Source organism: Microtus oregoni, unplaced genomic scaffold (assembly GCF_018167655.1).
Source record: "Microtus oregoni isolate MIOR12 unplaced genomic scaffold, Mior012 000020F_ref0000438, whole genome shotgun sequence".
In the NCBI taxonomy this organism is placed as follows: Eukaryota; Metazoa; Chordata; class Mammalia; order Rodentia; family Cricetidae; genus Microtus; species Microtus oregoni.
In genome coordinates, this window is record NW_024543079.1 from 11127949 (window position 1) to 11143364 (window position 15416).

The window sequence follows — 15416 nt, forward strand, 5'->3', positions numbered from 1 at the left end:
AGCCAGTAAGCAGCACTCCTCCGTAGCTTCTGCATCAGCTCCTGCCTCCAGGTTCCTGCCTGCCCCGTTTGAGTTGCTGCCTTGGTTTCCCTCAATGGACTGTGACTTAGGATACATAAGCCAAATAAACCTTTTCCTCCTCAAGTTGCTTTTCGTCACAGTGTTTCATCACAGCAATAGCAACCCTAGCTATAGCGCCTGCCCAGGGGATGCTGTTTGGAGTTGGAGACTGGGAGAGCTAGTAGCCAGTTATTTAAAATCTTTCATTTCTGAGAAACACAAGAGAATCCAGACTCTCTCCGAATCTTTCCAACACGCGGGATGTAATCTAATATACTATAAAAGGGCTGGAGAGACAGTTCAGCAGTTGATTGCATTTGCTGGTCTTCCAGAAGACCCAGGTTTGGTTCCCAGCATCCGCATGGAGGCTACCATAGTAACACTAGTTCCAGGGAGATCTGACGCCCTCTTCTGGCCTTTGTGGTCACCAGGTGTGGTGCACGTATGTACATGCAGGCAGAATCCTCATATACATAAAATAAAATTTAAATGATTTTTTTTTCTGAGACAAGTTCTCACTATGTAGCCCTGGCTGGCCTGGAATTTGTTACATAGACCACACTAGCCTCAAACTCACAGAGATCTACCTACTTCTGTCTCCCAAGTGCTGGGATAAAAGGCATGCACCACTATGCCTAGCCAAACACTGTTCAAAAATAAATAAAAATAAAATAAAACTAATATAAAATAAAAAAATTGTTAAAAACTGGAAAAACATGACCCAAACTCAAGAAAAAGGCAACCAGTGGCATCTTCTTAAAATGAAACAGAAGTTGAAATCAACAGGGATAAGGATCCTTAAAGCAACCATCCCAGCTTTGCGTGTACTAGGTAGGCAATGGTAGCCCAGGTCTGGCGTTCTACACTGGGGAGGAAGAAGAGGATTATGAGTTGAAGATCATTCTGGGTTAGATAAGGAAGAGAGGAAAGGAAGAAGGGAGGAAGGGAGGAAAAGAAGGAGAGAGGGAGGGAGGTAAAAGGGAAGGGAAGAAAAAAGAAGGATAATCAAGAGGAGGAGGAAGATTCGACAAAGAACCAACATTATTAACCCCTCAAGCTCCATTCTCCTTTGCACCTGTGTGAGATGTGGTCCTCACTAAGGACAGTTAGCAGTTCTGATGCTGACTTACCTTTTCTAGGGTCTTCCTAGTGCCTGGCTCTAGGTAAGCTTTGACAAGCAAATCTACAACGTGACCCTCAAGCCAGACCCCCTGACGGCATCTAGACACACTACTAGTTACCTACCTATCGTCTTCCCAGCCCACTCAGGCCTTAACAGGAAGAGACTCGAGTCTTTCCTCCTCTTCCCAGAGCTTCATAGGCCTCCAGCTCAGTCTCCAGAGCCATCTCCATGAGTCATGTGCACACAAAGCACACTCCTGAACACTGCCCTCCTCCGCAGAATGCCCTCCTCTGGGGAACTCCAGGCCAGATGCATAACAGGCTCCTGCCACAGGCATCCATGCAGCCCTTCCTCGTCCCCACTAACACTTTTCAAACCAAGTGCAGCTATGCCTGAATCACATGGAGATGGTGGGAATACACACCTAAACCCACAGAGTTAAGACCACAGCAAACAGCAACAGTTCGGCAGGGATCCCCATGCCCTGAGTGGGTTATGCATTGGTTCAATCCCATTCTTAAAGCCACTCAACAGTGGCTTATAAATGTGGGTAAACACACTTCTTAATCCAGCAATTCCATCCCTAGAACAGATGCAACAGAAGGTCCACATGACAGAATCATTTGTAATAAACCCAAAATATAAACAATGAGGCTGGAGGAGAGACAATTAAGAGCACTGGCTGCTCTTCCAGAGGACCTGGGTTTGATTCCCAGCAACCATGTGTCTGCTCACAACTGACTGCAACTTTAGTTTCAGGGGAATCTGGTGCCTGCTTCTGGCCTTGCAGCATTCTGCACACATGTGGTACATTCTCATGCATGCAGACAGAACATTCATACATTAAAAAGAAAGAAAGAAAGAAATAAACAGTCCAAAGTGTCCAGCAACTATAGTACGGTGGGTGAGTGCTGCATCCCTATAATAGAATATTATACAGCCATGGAGATGAGCAATATCCAGCCATCAAGAATAAGGGTGAGTCATAGAAACAATGTTAACCAATATTTTTCAAACACATACAGAATGCCTAGTGTATGATTCCCCTTATGTAAAATTCAACAAGAAGAAATAACTGTTAGCAGCATGAAGGAAGAGTCAAGGAAGCAGTGACTGGACAGAGGCAGAGCAGGGATTCTGGGGTCCCAGGAATGTTCTGTGTCTTGAATAGGAAATGAATAACACAGCCATGTTCAGTTTGTGAAAAATCCACTTAAAATGTATATATTTTCTAGAGATGAAATGGGTATTAAAATACATTTTCTCTGAATTCAGATTCTTATCATTCATGTTTTTTTTAAAAAATAAAAATTTAAAAAGCTTAAAGCCAGTGCTGGGCAGGTAGAGACCAGCAGATCTGTGGAGATTACTGGCCATCCAGACTAACTGAAACCATGAGCTTCAGACTCAGCAAGAGACCCTGCCTCAAAAAGCATAAAGACAACTGGATATGTGGCCTGCCTCCACACACATCCACAAACATGTGCATGAGTGCACACCTACAGACAGACAGACAGACAGACAGACACAAACACACACACAACACCGAAGCTTTGTTGTTGTTGGGGTTTTGTTTGTTTTGTTTTGTTTTTGCTGTATTTCTTCTCTTTGTTCTCTTTGTTTTAAAAAGAAACCCCAGAAGATGACCCAATGGGTAAGGGTACTTGCCACACAAGTCTGGTGATCCAATTCCAATCCTTGGAACCCAGGCAAAGGAGAGAAGCCACACCACAAAGCCATATGCATCTTCTGCACTGCTTTTTTTTCCCCATAAGAAGTCATTACAAGTTTAAATAGAGCCCTGGTGTGTGAGAGGGCCCCCTTGGCACGTCCTAGGTTAATGGGTCTAAGGTACAGCCAAGAACTGGTAGGGTTTAAACGTTTCCCAGGTGGGTGTGCTGTGCCTCCAAGAACCTTCGTGTCAGGACCTGGCAACCATCCCTGCAGTTTCTTGGAGCAGAAGGTTCTAACTCCCGAGAGTTAGTCTGCAGAACATGAAGCGCGCCAGAGGATGCTAATATGCTCAACATGGAAAACAGGCGCCATGATGAAATAATGTCCTTGTCTGTTGGAATTATCAGCAACTGCATTCCTGACTCCCAGCTGAGCGCTTATCTTCTCCATCAGCTTTAGTGCTTATAACAGGCCTTGGAGAAAGATACGTGTGGGCAGGGGGGTAGTATACACATGCATGCAAGCACACCCAAACAAGGGGCAGCAGGGGAATGAATTGAGTATCCTGCATTATCACTCTCTACCACAATCCCTCGAGACAGGGTCTCTCACTGATCCTGAAGCTAGGCTAGTACTAGCAAGTGCCGATAACCCTGCCTCTCCCTCACAGTGCCAGGCTTACGGGTATGCAGGGCCATGTCTGGCTGGAAACTCGAACTCAAGAACTTATTCTTAGACAGTCAACACTCTTACCTCTGAGTCTTCCTCACAAACTGTATGTTTGTTTGTTTTTGTGAGACAGGGTCTCACTATGTAGCCCTGGCTGGCCTGAAACTTGCCAGGTAGACCAGGCTGGCCTCCAGTTCTCAGAAATCTACCTGTCTCTGCCTACCAAGTGCTAGCGTTAAACTTTCTTCATAACCACTGCTCAAGCCGCCTCTGCAGGCGGAGCTTGGCTGCGGGACCTGGAACAGGGACCCTCATCTTCTCCTCAGTCTCAGCTCTTCACCGTGGGCTCTGCCTCATGAGCCAGGCAGCACCATAAAACAACAAACGGGTCCCTTTCCAGCTGACGTCCCCAGCTGCTCATTGCCTTGAGTTGGACCAGAGGAGCGAGTAGATGCCTGGAACAGGGAAATGTCTAGGGCCAGCGTTGCTGCCTGTGAGTGGGCGAGAACCCCCAGCTAGACAGGCTTCTTCTTTTTGCACAGGAGGCCCCTTCACAAGCCCCAGGGAGATCTCTGCTGCTCACTACCTCACTGAAAAGCACTCTGTGCGTCTGACACACCACAGCCAAGCCTATCACCCACCTCCAGCATTTGTGACCGCCAGGAGTGTGAGTTTTGAAAGACAGCCCTCTGCTTCCTTGAGCTCGGTCTTTCTGGATTAGCATATGGCTTCCCCCACATGGGAGGGCTAAGAAACCATTGCAGGCTTCAGATTTACCTGCAAACACTTCCTCAAATGAGCCCTATTAGTCAACGTGGAAACCACCCAAAAGCCTAGTTTGGAGTTGTCCCTTCCCAACTTCCTGCCTCTTCTCCTGCTCCCCTGGTAGCTGCAACATTTTTTTTTGATTCTCATCGAGATCCCCCAGACCCCCACCGTTTCCCTACTTCCCAGGGAGCTTGAGACAGAGTCATGGTAGATAGCCCAGGCTGGCCTTGAACTCATGATCCTTCTCAAGTGCTGGCACTATCCAGGCACACACATCATGCCTGGCTTCAAGTTGTTTTGAATGACGTGAGAGTATCAGCCACCTCATTCCAGACACAGTCCATGCTATGTCTGATAAGCTCGCCCGTGCCAACCATGAAGCTAGGGGTTGATGAATAGCAGCTGGCTTAGCACACGCCAGCCTGTGGTGCAGCCTGAACCACATTGTTTGGTTCTCGCTTTACTCGACCACTTCTGCCAGCCGCGGATGAGATCAACCTAAGGGCAGACGCTGGCTTAATTTAATTTTAGATTTAATCCGAAGCATAAGGCCAAGCAGAATGAAGTTAACAATTTTTATAAAGGCATTATCCAATGGTCAAAAAAAAAAAATCTGAATCACTGCAAAACCTGGCCCAGGTTATTTTACAGGTTGAGCAACCAAATATCCAAAATCCAAACTGCTCCAAGATCCAATGCTTTTTGAGCTCTGCCACAAAACCATAAATGGATAGTTTTACCCTTGACCTGCGACAGGCTATGGTCAAACCCAGCACACTAATAGTATTATAATACATTACCTTCCAGCTTTGTATCACAGTGTATGTAAAGACAAACAAACGCGAAGCCAAACACGAGGGCACAGGCCTGTCCTCCCAACTACTCAGGAGGCTGAGGCAGAAGAACCACAAGTTTAAAGCCATCTAGGCTACTTATCAAAACCCTGTTACAAAATAAAAAGATGCCAAAGGGGTGCTCGGGGGGCTGAAAGGACGGTTTGGTGGGTAAAGCGTTTGCTGCCCAAGCACGAGGACCCGAGCTCGATTAAAGGGGGGAAAGGTATAGCTCAGTAAGTAGTAAGTGCTTGCCTATGTCACGAGCCCTAGATTTAATCCCAGAGCAGAAGAGAAGGGTGAAAGAGAAAGAGGGGGAGGGGAAGAAAGGAGGAAGAGAGAGAGGAGGAGATGACAAATGAGTTCAGGTTTGAACTTGGATCCCATCTGTAAGGCACGTCATTGAGTATCTGAAAATATTCCAAACTCTGGGGGGGGGGGGAATGCAAAACACCCCCGGCCCCGGGCATCACAATAAAGCCTCCTCAGCTGGTACCTATAAAGAAGTAAAGCACTTCGTATCCATGTGGGAAAAGGCAAAGGCAGAATCCACACCAGAGAAAAACAAGTCAGCAAGAGCTGGCCCAGTTCTAGCTGCAACATTTGGTTCTGGGTGAACTCGGAGTGGTGCACAAAGACAAAACCTGTAGAAACCAAGGTGGCACATTATTCTCTTGCTGCAGGAAAAGAAAAAAAAGCAGTTTCTAAAGATTTATGTGTATTCATGTCTGTCTGTCTGTGCGAATGTGTGCCGAGTGTGTGCCAAGTATATGCCGAGTGTGGGCAGGTACCGGGGAAGCCAGGGAGCCCAGTCCCTTGGAGCTGGAAGTCGTGAGCCATCATGTGGATGCTGGGAATCGAACCCAGTCCCTAGAAGAAATTTTAACCATGAACAAGGAACAACAAAATAAATGAGGGTGGATTGTTATCAATGAGATTCCTCCTAACCTTAAAGACCCAGACATACATTTATGTGTTGGGCATGTGCTCAGACAAGTTAGTTGAAAAAGAAAATCTCAGAGGAGTGTTACCTAGATGTGTGGAGAAGAAAGAAAGATAAACATGTAAATGAATATGAGATTGTGTGTGCATCAAAAATGTACAGAAAGCTAGGCACCTGGGGATTCCTTCCGGAGAAGGGGAGGAGAGTCTAGGGAGGGCAGTGGAAAAATTTTACTTTACATTCTCCACATCTCTGTAGTGTTGGGGTTATTATGATGTGCTTGTATCCTTTCTATAATTAAAAAGCATAAAACACAGCAATAAGAAAAACTTAATATTATACATCAAGGGGAAAAATCAAATGGAAACTTGGTGAAAAATCATTCCTATTCCATCACAAGGCAAGAGGCCATGTCCATCATGCGACATTCACTCTCTGTCCTGTCCACAGGACGGCTGGGGATGTTAGTGATTCTAGAAAGCAACCAAGAATGGCCAGGGGTGCTGGCGAGAATGTGTGTTAGCATGAGTTGCTTTTACTTGCAACTGGATGACAAGAAACAGAGCCAGCTCTGATGGTGACACTGAGCTGAGGGCTCACTGGGCTGCCACAGACCCTGGGGCCACAACAGTTCAAGAATCATGGGCGCAGAGGCTATGGGTGTTGAAGGAAGCCACAGCCATCCAGCAACCTGATGAAGACTATGAATGATCCAGCCCCTGGGACATAACGACACAGTGCTCTGCTCCCTGTCCCTCTGCTCTACAGCCATCCAGGACACACAGAATTGCAGGAATAATTTATCTATCCATACATCCTGTTGCTGGGCAGACTCGGGATTTAATCATTGCATCATGTATTAGTGCTGTACTTTCTTTACACATAGGGAAACTGAGGCTCAGCCATCGGAGACAAACAAGCAACGTGCTCAAGATCACAGTAGGTGGTGGAGGCAGGCGTGCCACCAAAGCCAGCCAAGGTCACCGCTAGCTTCCTCTGTGTGAAGAGAGACTAGAAGACACTCACCTGGAGTGGGATGACCCCACAGAGAAGAAAGCATTTTACACAATAAAAGCCAGAGAGTGGGAGCTGGGGACACGGCTCAGTGGGTACAGTATTTGCCATGTCAGTGTGAGAAACAAAGTTTAGATCCACAGATCTGGAAGATGTACACAGGATCAAGTGTCTGGAATTCTACCAATCCTAGCCAGAAACTAGACAAGAGAATCTTCAGAGGCTTCTCAGCCAGCTAGCCCAGAGCACACATTGGCGAGAGAGAGAGAGAGAGAGAGAGAGAGAGAGAGAGAGAGAGAGAGATCCAGTCTCCAACAAGGTGCAAGATGAGGACAGACACCTGAGGTTGTCCTCTGACTTCTCTCTCTCTCTCTCCCTCTCTTTCTCTACACACACACACACACACACACACACACAGAGAGAGAGAGAGAGAGAGAGAGAGAGAGAGAGAGAGAGAGAGAGAGAGAAAGATCCAGTCTCCAACAAGGTGCAAGATGAGGACAGACACCTGAGGTTGTCCTCTGACTTCTCTCTCTCTCTCTCCCTCTCTTTCTCTACACACACACACACACACACACACAGAGAGAGAGAGAGAGAGAGAGAGAGAGAGAGAGAGAGAGAGAGATCCAGTCTCCAACAAGGTGCAAGATGAGGACAGACACCTGAGGTTGTCCTCTGACTTCTCTCTCTCTCTCTTCCTCTCTCTCTCCCTCTCTTTCTCTACACACACACACACACACACACACACACAGAGAGAGAGAGAGAGAGAGAGAGAGAGAGAGAGAGAGAGAGACTTTTTAAAAAGTCAGCACATGTGGCAATGAAGGACAAGGGCTTTGAAGCCAGATGGACTAGGTTCAAATCCACTTTGCCACTTATCGGTAGTGTGACCTTGGGGGTGTCATTGACCCTCTCTGTGCTTCACTTTCCTGAGCAGTGGAGTCAGGGCTGCTAATACTGCCACCACTTAGAGCCCATGGAGGACTAAAGAGTTAGAGGCATGCTCGTAAGAACCGCATGTTCATGATCACTTAAGAAACAGGTGTCCCTCCCTCTAGGCAAAGGCAACCCTGCAGGGTGCAGAGCTGGGAGCAAGCACAAGCTGGACCTGGGCACCCCTTTTAGCCAGGAGCCACTGGGATGCACGCAGCCCTGCACCAGGATCCAAGTACACAGGGTACTGGTCCCCTGCTCCCCCTCCAGCTGTAACTCAGAATCTCCTGGCCTATTTTAAAACATACAGATTCCCAGGGGCGCTTCTGGGCTGCTTGTGACAGGGGTGGGATGGACTGGAGCCCAGGGATCTGTGGTTTTGAAACCCCCAGGTGACCAGATGGGCCAGAATGGTGCATCCCTAGACAAGTGCTGTCAGAAGCCCTGTAAACTCAACCACACCAGTTCTGGCCACTGAGCTGTTCTCTGAGCCCAGGCATCCTGTCACTTGCATCTGGTCCCAGGCCTGGGCATACTTAACATCTGTGACTCCGAACGCAGCCAGCAGAGCAGATGGCTGTGCAAACAGGCACGGGCTGAGCTGTCTTTTGTGCTTGAGTGGTCCGCACCCGGAACCCTCACCTGTAGACTCGGGGTTCTCCAGATGCTTGCTACTCAGGAACGTTTGCAAACCAGTAGTGAGGCACACACCCCCTCCCAGGAGCCCCTTAGACACAGCTGCTGAAGTCTGAGCCCTGCCAAATCAGAGTCTAGATTCTAACCCTAACCCAATCAGTGTGAGGCACTCACCCGGCAACCCTCCCCCTACCTGAATTAAGTTCTGGCTTCTACTTGAGGCAGGGAGGGGCTGGAGGGGGAATATCCTCTCTATGGTCCAGGTTTCCACTCAGCAACCTGTGTCACTCAAAGTGAATCTTCGCTTTAACAAGCTGGTTATTTCAAAGTCCACATTAAAATAAGCCTTCCCAATAAATTAGAAAAAGAGACAAGGCCAAGCTCTACAGTTGCAGCCCATAAAAAAACGCGTCCTTCTTTTGAGCAGTCATAACCCCTGCTTCCTGCCCAAAGCCATCCAGAAACATCAAACAGCCCAAAGACAACGAGCGTGTCTTCCTGCTGGCCAGGCTTCAAGTTATCAGGCAGGTTTCACACTGTCGCTTGACCTCATTAATCCAAGGCCTATCACATTGCTGTAAATGTCAGTGGAAAAACAGCCATTCAGTGGGTTTCCTTCATTCCACCAGAAAGGGGAAAAACAGGAAGCTAACAGCAGCTGCGCCCAGCCTGGCAGATCCCAGGGCTCAGCTGACAGGGCGTTTCTTGTTAGCACCTATGGCCCCTTTTCCCAGCCCACTCGAGAATCAAGATGGGCCTTGTGTCTGGCACAAGCAACTGCAGCAGTAACACAGCCATGAGGCTGTGTTAATTCAGGCCCCTGTGCACCTGCTCAAGGGGAAATAGCATGAGCAATCTGACAGCCTTTGGGCTGAATGACCGAGCGGCTGTTCATCATGCAGGTTCATCTAAATCTCTCCTGCCCATTCAAAACGTCCTGTAAGCCAAACTCCAGGGACTCCAGGATGCATGAGGCCTTCCAAGTCTTCATTCATTCCTCTAATGCATATGGATTGTCTCCCAGGCTCTGAGCATCACACTGGGCACCCGGGGACACAGCTGAGTGAATTAGATACTGTCACTGACCTCGGAGGACATAGGTCTAGTGTAGCCAATCTCAGCCTAGACACTATTAACATCTGGAAGCCATTCTAGGCCCTCCTAGTCTCTATGCACTAGATGTCAGCCAGTCCCCTTCTTGTTTCTCTCCTAGCTGGCCCCGACAAACAAAGACATCTCCAGTCACTGGCCAAGACCCTCCGTGATGCCTACAGGTTAGTGGCTAAAGCAGAAGACTAGGAGCTGGAGAGGTGGCTTGTCTGCTCTTGAAGAGGATACAGGTTTGATTCCCATCACCCACCTGGGGGCTCACAACTGTCTGTAACTCCAGTTCTCAGGGATCCGACACCCACTTCTGACTTCTGCTGGCACCAGACATGCATGTGGTGCAGACATATATACACAGGCAAAGCACTCATACACACAAAATCAAGTAAATAAATCTAAAAAGGAAAAATTTTAAATAATTTAAAAAGAAGACTAAACTAATAGTGATCATTACATACTCTAAGTATGGTTACAGACAAAGTCATGGAAGAAAATTTAGGAGAGATTATACAAATATTGTGTGCAGCTTTAAGAAGGCACACAAGGCTTAGGGGTACACCCCTATACAACCCCAGCACTCAAGCTGAACTAGGAGGGCAGAGAGTTCAAGGCTAGCCTCAGCACATAGTGAGACTCCCTGCAAAAAGCTTGGAAGCCCTTCACTTTACATAGGATTAAAATCCTTAGAAGAACTCAGAATGCCTTATATGTGTTGCATATACAGTATATGTGGCCTGTATTTCCAGATGAAGATATTGGAGTGCAAGGAAACAGAACCATTGCCCAAGGTCCAAAAACTGGTGGAAAGCAGAATCGTAATTCAAACCCTGAACTCTATCATCCACGGGAAAGGAATAGTTAAGCATTTGTTTGGACGTCTCCTGTCTATAGGCAGGATCACGTGATATTCTGGGCAGTCATCCTAACAGACTCATTCCTCCCCGGGGCCACCTTGGGACTTGGTCACCACCTGCCCCATCAATCAAGCCACAAACTGCCCTAGTCAAGGCACATTTGTGGGACTTCAGTGGAATGCCTATCCTGGGATATCCAGAAACACATCCCCCTACAGTCACCTGCACTCAGAAATTTCCCAAAAGCCAGGGCAGGTTCCTATGGTGACCAACCATAAGGGGCCTAATGTCCGGCACCAAGGGGCACACAAAGTCAGAGAAATTAGACTCTGTGCAGCCAACTTAGACATTTACAAAGAGCATACAGGAGAGCACATGACATCCTTTCTTTTCTTCAGGGTCTCACAAATTCAGGCCGTCCCTGAATTTTCTCTCCTTCTGCCTTAACCTCCTGACTGCTGAGATTACATACATATTCCATCATGCCCAGCTGGCCCATAACATCTTTGAAGATTATGGCATGGGGCAACATGTCAAGCAAGGGAAGGTCAGCTCTGTGCTTTCCTGAAGGGACCCAAAAGGAATAGAGAGGAGAATGCTTCCATACCAAAGCCCAGCCCAGCCCTTCCTCCCATGCAGAAATGAATCCTCATCTTCCTTGGATACCACATTCAGACAACCTTTTGCAGAGAGCCTCCACCTGACAAGGCAGTGGAGCGCTGCTTCGGGTCAGTGAGCATTTAACCAGGCACAGCCCCTGGCAGGATGACCTCTGACTCCTTCCCTGGTCTTCCGACCAAGACCTGCATCACACTCCGTTGACTGGGCTCCAGCAGCCACCCCCACCCCCAGCTCGCCGAAGCCATCCGGAGCTTTCCAGCCTATACGCTCTATCTAACACACGCAGTTCTCCGTGCATGGGTACCCACCCCTCCATTACCCACCGCCTGGAAAATTGCCACTGAAGAGATCAAATGTGCTCCCACAGTAAATCCAGCCCACCTGTTATTGGCAATAATAGACTAATAATAATAGTAACTAACATCTGTGAACACTTACTCATACAGGGATAGCCCCGAGCTAAGGCTTTACCCCCAGTATCTCTCTTCTGCTCGCTCTACCGCCTTTAGCCGGCAGCTTACCTGCATAAGATATAAGGAGTCTATGGGCACCCACTGACTTAGAGCATGAGGACTCAAACCTGCCCTCAGTCCCCACTTCTTACCGTGGGAGCTCTGACCCCACCAGGCCCTCTGTCTGCAAGCCTGCCTCTCCCCTAAGATGAGAACCCCCAGAGCTGTCTTGATTATGGAAACCCTTTGAGAAGCACAAGGTATGGAAGAGGAACCCTGGGGAAGGGGTCATGCAAAAGCCTAATTCCCAGGACAGCGCCCACTTCCCAGGAGACAGGAGGAGGCTTTCTCTGTCCCAAGAACTGTGGAAAGAGGCACTATTTCCTTATAGCAGGGGAGGAGGCAGGATCCATGAGGGTCCAAGGAAGGGAAGAAACAGGTGCTGGTGACAAGAGTCACTTCCTGACTGCCTACCAGAACTCCATGAAGTGCTTCTACGTTCTTTTATCTCACACAATCCTTGAAGCTCTCATGAAGATGACAACTATGGGATTCTTATTGGGGGGGGGGGGCTGGAGAGAGATTTACCCAGAATCCCAAGGCTTTTTAAGCTTAGAGCTGTTGTTTCAACTAGACTTATACAGCTTCCTCGATTTGCAATACTATCACACTTTGATCGCTTTCTGTGATACATTTATGCATGCTCCCCCCTCCCCCAGGGTTGATCTCTAAGATGTGTTGAGACAAGGGCTGTCCCGGTCTGGGACGGAGGGGGGCAGTCAGTTGGGACCCATTGTCTACATTGCTACAAGCCCCCTGGAGGCTGGGAGCACAGGGTGCTAGGGTAGGAGAAGAGGCAAGGTCAACAACAGAGGTTGTCGTGAGTCCAAACCCAGCCCTTGAATCCAGGCTGCCTTTGCAATCTGCTGGCCCAAGTTCACTCAGTTGCTGTTGGTCAGAGCGAGTTCTCTGAGGCTTTAGAACTGGGTTTTCAGGAGACAGGATGGGTGGGTAGCTCAAAGAAGCCCCACAGGAAACCAATTCCCTGCCTCAGCTTCTCCTCCTTGGCCCTGGTACTAGGGCTCATGAAAACACAGAATAGCAAGATTAGAATTTAACCTCCGCTCCTCTGGCTCCCTGAACACGAAGTGCAAAGTCTGTGTGGGCACCAAACACTGGCCTTGCTCACCTGGTACTTCTAGAACAGGAAACATCCCATCACAAGGGGACTTCCCAGGGAGCGTCTGCCACCTGAGCCACAAATGAGGGTCAGCTAGAAACCAAGAAATCTTCCGAAAGGAAGCCATTCCAAAGGCTGAGAAGAATCGGAGTGGTCGGGGAGAGATTGTTAGGGGAGACAGTTGACAGTCTAGTTGGCATCTTGCCCACAGCATCCCAGCGACTGGGGCAGAGAAGATGAGATTTGGGTGACAGGTGGGAGAGAAGGTGGTGGGAACGTGTGTGGGAAAGGCCTTGCAAGCAGGCAGCTCGCTAGAAGGAGTCACCGGTCCCCACCGCCTCCTGCAAGCTGGTTCTTTGTGACATAACTGGGGGAGGAAAAGTGGAACCCCACCCCCACCCCAGTCCCTGCAGAACCACCCACCAGGGCTCCACTTCTGCACCTGGCTAGGGGACACGCCCCACTCAAACCCTTACTGAAGGCGTGTTTGCCTAGTAGGGTCATCCATGATGCTCCTCTGCACCAAGAGCGTCACTCGAGGCCTCTCGGTTATCCTGTCGCGACCATTCGCCCCACTTCTTACAGATCGGTGCTGATGGGGAACCGAGTGCAGGGCCCGCCCGCAGGCGGGCAGCTAGTCTTTAGCTGAGCTGGGCTGAGCTCAGTCTGGAAGGAGAGCTCATTCCCCCACGGAGGTTGTTTCACAAGATAGCATGCATGGAAGTCCCCCCACAGCACCCCCGAGGGCCCGGGGCTACCGCCAGCCCCTTCCCCATAGAGCCTGGAGGGGAACGGCGCCTGGCACTGTCGGGCTCTGGGTACTCCACAGAGGGCGATTCACAGGCCGCACCTGGTGCTCCCGACCGCCGGGGAGCTGGTGGGCGCCTCTGACAGCAAGAACAGGAGCCCTTTATGAACAGTGTAATCACATGGGCGCGCAAGCACTGGCTTTCGATTCTGGGAAGCGCTGTGTAGCTGCATCTCTGTTCCTCCGCTCTCCAGGTTCCAGGGACCATGGGCTCCCAGGCCTGGCTCATGGTGGCAGCGCCCCACTAGGGCTTGCCCGGAAGACCGGAGTCAAAGCTCACCTAGACCCGATTATCCTCCCGGGACTTGGAAGCTGCATCAGCAGCATCTTCCGTAAAGCAGGAGGCTGGGCTGGGAGAGGAGCGCAGAGGAAGAGAATCCGCATCCGCCAAGAAGGCGGGTAGGAGCACCTCCCGCTCCTCGTTCCCACCCGGGGCGATCTGGGCGCTCTGTGTGACCTTGTGGGAGACCCCTCAGTCGACCTCTGGGGTAGGGCTGCGCCGTTTCTGAGCGTCCAGAGCTCTCGGGGGCGCTGCTCCCTGGGGGAGCAGATGAGCCGGACTCAAGAGGAGTGGAGCGCTCCGGGAGCGAGCGACCCGCAGCTCTCACCCACGCCGGCCCGCCGACCGAGAGGCCCGGCGCACCCCTTCTGGGAACCACCACGCCGGGGGCTGCCAAACTGACTGCCGCGCTCTAGGGATGGGGATCCCGCATTGAGTCAGTTTTGCCCGCCGAGACGCCTGCCCCTGGGACTTTTTCCACTCCCCGCGCGCTGCCGTAGCCTGCCCAGACCAAGCGCCGCCACGCGAGGGGGCGGCGCCCCCATGCCCGACTCGTAGACCGCGCGTCCCGGGAGTCTGGTGTTCTATGGCTCAGGCACTCAGTAACCCCTGGCAGACGGTAGCCCAGACAGACCACGAATCTCACTCACATCGCCCCTAAGATCCAGCCATCACAGCTCCAACCAACAACCTGCCAATGCACCCCCTACACCAGCCTCTTCATCCGAGAACGAGACATGGGAGAATGTCCCCACTGTGGCCCAACTCCCAGGCCCCGCACCCTCGGTACCCGCCTTTCCAGCACATCCCACCACCCCAATTATCTTAAGCCACCCGCCTTTGGTCAAGGCGCCCCTCTCCGCCAGCCAGAGTGGCAATGGCCGAGACCACCTGCCTGCCCGCCCCGCAGAGCGCAAAGGAACACAGTGCCTTTTTACTCACCCGCTCTCTCGAGCCCTGCCCCGGGCGGCTCCCGGCCCCGGCTGGTCTGCAGGTCCCAGAGCCGCAGCTGGTGGTGCGGCGACAGAGCCAGCTCTGCTGGGTCGCGAGCCACCGCGCCGCCTCTTGGCTCCTCCCCTAAGGCGGGGCCTAAGCTCCAGGGAAAGGGTTGGGCGGGCACAGCCCCAAGGGGTTTGCTACCGCGCGCACGCGCGCGCGTGTGCGCGCCCAACCAGATCTAGATCTTAGAGCCCTCGGGATAGGGACCCCTTTTCTGAGCTACAGGAAATTGGAAGCTGCTGAGACACAGCCAGGCTTCGAAATAGTTCTCATGTACTCCACCCCTAACCTTCAGTACAGACAGGGAGAAGCCCGGACGGTATTTCTGTTCCCATTTGACAGCTATATCTAGTGAGGCCCAGAGATGGGTAGTGATCTACCTAGGGTCTCACAGGATGGGGCCAGTGCCCGAACGTCAATTTCTCACCTTAAGGCCCTGGTCAGCTTGAGTCAGAAAGCTCC

At 50.5% G+C, this 15416-nt stretch overlaps 1 protein-coding gene across 1 annotated transcript in view; it reads right to left on the reverse strand.

Annotated features, from left to right (window-relative positions):
* Ppp1r16b (protein phosphatase 1 regulatory subunit 16B) overlaps nucleotides 1-15018 on the reverse strand; it is a 91710-nt gene extending 76692 nt beyond the window's left edge. The window contains exon 1 of the mRNA XM_041670350.1: nucleotides 14898-15018. The gene's annotated coding sequence lies outside the window, so the exon portion shown is untranslated. The remainder of the gene's footprint in view (nucleotides 1-14897) is intronic.
* Nucleotides 15019-15416: the final 398 nt, after the last annotated feature.